Raw genomic sequence first — 3,995 nt, forward strand, 5'->3', positions numbered from 1 at the left:
TGCTTATTATTATAATGCTGGGGGTCTGGAATATGAACAGGTCTTAGGGGCAGGTGAAGGGAGGAAATAAGAGCAAGAAGAGAGGCGCATGCTTATCTCCCAAAACCACCCAACTCCAGCTACTTTAGAAAATAAAAAGCATCACCATTGGAGGAACAATAGTAAGCCTGGTTAACCAAAAACCCAGGTGAAATCCATTGCATTTGGGAAAAGAAAGCAAGGAAAAGAATATTTAGTCCTGGAAGAAGACGCAAGAGAATAGTCTAAGTTTAGAAAATAAAAAGACCCAGCTGTTGGAAAGAGAATGATCTCTGAGATTTCAGCCTTACAACGAAAGACACTGAAGCACTGCACTGCAGCCGAATACAATTCAAGCTGAACTAGGCTACCAGCAGAGGAGCATGTGTTCAAAGAATATATCTGAGGCTGGCAAAGAGGGAAAGATAACACATAGCCAATAGGGGAAACAAAAACAAAAACCATAAGGCAAAAAAACTTAGAAGAAAGGTAAGACGACAGGAGTTTTGGACAGTTAAGTTCCAACTTGAAGTTAGTAGAACATAAGCATTCAGCATACAACTATTTTTTTAGCTCACAGATTAAAGAACAATTTAAAAATGACACATTTTTAAGAGACCCAAATTATAACAATCTAAACTTAAATTGGACCTATTACAATGGTAGGCCAGGGAACAAAGGGAGGGAGAAAAGGAATACATGCTGAGAACTTTGGTGAAGAGAGGTCAACACTGATGGTGGGAATAGCCTTAATTCGCTGTCACTATATGCCTGAAATACAACTATGAAGAACTTGTAATTCATAATGGTCTAAATTAAAAATAAAAAACAACATTTTTGGTGTTTCATCTGGCCATGAACTCTGTGAAATTAAATATCTTACCACTTTTTTTGAAGAGGGAAGACTTTGTTTTGTTTTTAACTCATCGAATACACATTGACTCATACATTCCCTGTCACTTAGAAAACAGTTAATGAAATCTCTTTAATGCATTGATGGAATAAGTGTTCAAAAGAGACAATTTTTAAAGCTATGACCATTGTAAAAGCAGTGTAATATGGGAAGGGAAATAAGAAATATAAAGAGATAAAAAAAGAAAGGAGGAGTAAGATGAAAAGTGTGGATTCCTCAACATTTGTTTTACACATCAACCACTCACCACCCCCTCACACACACACACACACACAATACTTGCTCAAGGTCAGGACACTGGGTCATTTGTCTAATATTTTCTTTTATTCCTAAGAATATTAGATCAAGAGGCTGAACCGGTATGCCTGCACCCACAACCTGGCCCTCCTAGATGCCTGAGCCCAGCAGAAGGAGATAACAGCTTGTTTTAAGAGGCAGGGTTGACAGAGGATGGAGAAGCTCTACAAATTCTCTGCCTACTGAGTGTACTTAGAATCTAGTCAGGGCAGGTGGCAGTAAATGAGAACCTAGAACTACTTACTAGTTTCCTATATTGGTCAAAAGAAAAATCCAGTCGATATTCCCTGGGCAGTAGTGAAGGATTCGGTTGGAAGAAAGATGCTGAAAGCAATTGGGAGGAATTGCAGTCATTAGCCAAGGAGGTAATAGGATGTGAAGTTAGATGCCAAGATTGTGAGAACCCTGTGTATGCCAAGCCCAGGGATTGGGAAGTAGAGGAAAATGGGAAGAAAGGCCAGACACTTAAAAGATATTTTCCAACTTTGTCTCTGACATGAATTTTCTCACTAAGCATATATGATCCAAATGTATGATCTGAAAATGATTGCTAATAATTGTTGATGCGATTGATATGGGTAATCTTATAAAGGGTTATGAACTGAATTACATTTAGTTGAATTAGTGGAAAAGACTCATGATCTCTAGAGTTTGAGTGGATAATTGATCATTTATATGGCTGCAAGTTCTCTTTCTCTCTTTCTATTACTCAGTGCTTTGCAAAAAATTCTGGGCTTACGATAGCCATGGAAGAAAGATGAATAGGTGTAGTTTTGGAGTCTTTCTCCCTAACTCCTAATCAATCTGCTACTTCTACCCTCTCTTCTTTAATTTTTTTCCACAAGTGTTTTCTTCTTTACCCAAAGCACTCAACTATATCTCGTTTACCTACCTGCCTCACTTTGTCAGAAATTCTGCTTATTTTCTCCTCCCACATGTTGAGGTTATGATTGAGAATACAGAAATACTTTTGGCTCCCATTTTAATCTTGAAAATAATCTAGAGAGTCTCCTTATTTACTCTGGAAGATTGGACTCTCAGGAGAGTGGGGCAAGGAAGAAAGCACAGTTATTAAGAATGGAATCTTTCGTGCTCGCTTCGGCAGCACATATACTAAAATTGGAACGATACAGAGAAGATTAGCATGGCCCCTGCACAAGGATGACACGCAAATTCGTGAAGTGTTCCATATTAAAAAAAAAAAAAAAAGAATGGAATCTTTCAAACTCTATTTCTTCCTCTTTCATTTCTGAGCTTGAATTTAAGGCCCACTTCCTCAAAATTGCCCTCAGCTTGTGGCCACCAAGAGGATTCATGAGATGCCTAAAGTCCACAAAGATCCAGGACCCCTTAATACCCTTCCAATAGGTCTCAGGAGAATCGAGTATATTCAGGGCATACTTAATAGGTTCATGATCATATTAGTGGGTTATTTTCTAATTAAAGAAGATCCCTTGGATATTGATTTGCATAAAATATATATCTTTCTCCATATCTAGACCTATTTCCCACCATGAAAAAACATGGAATGCTAAGCGGATCTCTGAGTTTCAAGTAGTCTCCACTCACTATATCTCTTCAATCTGGCCTCCACTCAGACTTCATATCAAGCTTAGGCATCCTCATGGACATTTTTTAATTCTTACGAAATTTGAGTTTGTAGCATCATGTTAAGCTGATCTTGAGTAGTACTATGCAGGGTAGATGGAAAAGGTTAAAAATAGAACAGTGGGGAACCAGAGCCATAGTATGGCAGGTTGTGCTTGTCTTGTCCCCAGCACCCCTGACCTCACTGGAGTGCTTTCTTTTCTTTTCTTTTCTTTTCTTTTCTTTTCTTTTCTTTTCTTTTCTTTTCTTTTCTTTTCTTTTTCTTTTTGGTTTTTGGGTCGCACCTCGCAGCACTAGGAAGTTACTCCTGGCTCTGTGCTCGGAGATCAATCCTGGCGGGCATGGGGGATCATAGGGGATGCTGGCATTTGAACCACTTTCTGTCCTAGATCAGCTGTGTGCAGGGCAAACGCCCTACTCTTCAGCCCACTGGAGTGCTTTCTGAGCGCAAAGCCAAGAGTAACCCCTGAGCATCACTGGGTATGTTCAAAAACACAAACAACTAAATAATACAGTGGCGAGGTTGCTTGCCCTGCACATGACTGATCCAGGTTCAATTCCTAGCACCCCATAGGGTCCCTGCAGCCTGCCAGGAGTGATCCCTGAGCTCAGATCCCGGATTAGGTCCTGAGCATTGCCAGATATGGCCTACAGAAAAAAATACAAAACAAAAATTAAGAGGAAAAAAACTGATCTCCACTCTCCCTTTTCAGAATACACGAACATCTGTATTTAGGTGTTTTGCATACATTTGGCCAAGTCTAATCCTATGGGTCCTAGCATAATAACTATAACTCAGGTCTCTCTTCTGAGATCATAAAGACAGTTAAATGTGAAAGAAACTGAGTCATGCATTTCAAAAAGAGCTTTAATTTCAAAGCTGCATTTATTTCCTTATAAACCTTGTTGATTTTTATTAATGTTCTGCACCTCACTAAAGCATCACCTTCTGTCCTTTGGCATGAGTCAAAAACCTAGAAGTGATATCTTGCTTCTTATCTCCATGTCCCTAAATCTCTATACCCAATGTCATATTACAACTGATTTCACTTCATAAATGTCTCTCAGAACCAAGTGGGCACCCTCACCTTCTTGCTAGTCACAATCATCTGTGGTGTCCTTGAATTTTGATGCTTTAGCCCACACAGGGCAGTCAAAT

At 39.2% G+C, this 3,995-nt stretch overlaps 1 non-coding gene across 1 annotated transcript; it reads left to right on the forward strand.

Annotated features, from left to right (window-relative positions):
* The first annotated feature begins 2,317 nt into the window (after window positions 1-2,317).
* Window positions 2,318-2,424, forward strand: LOC126025046 (U6 spliceosomal RNA). Its single transcript, XR_007501095.1, has one exon. It is a non-coding gene; the product is annotated as a U6 spliceosomal RNA (small nuclear RNA).
* Window positions 2,425-3,995: the final 1,571 nt, after the last annotated feature.

The sequence above is a fragment of the Suncus etruscus genome, chromosome 12 (assembly GCF_024139225.1).
Source record: "Suncus etruscus isolate mSunEtr1 chromosome 12, mSunEtr1.pri.cur, whole genome shotgun sequence".
Taxonomy (NCBI): Eukaryota; Metazoa; Chordata; class Mammalia; order Eulipotyphla; family Soricidae; genus Suncus; species Suncus etruscus.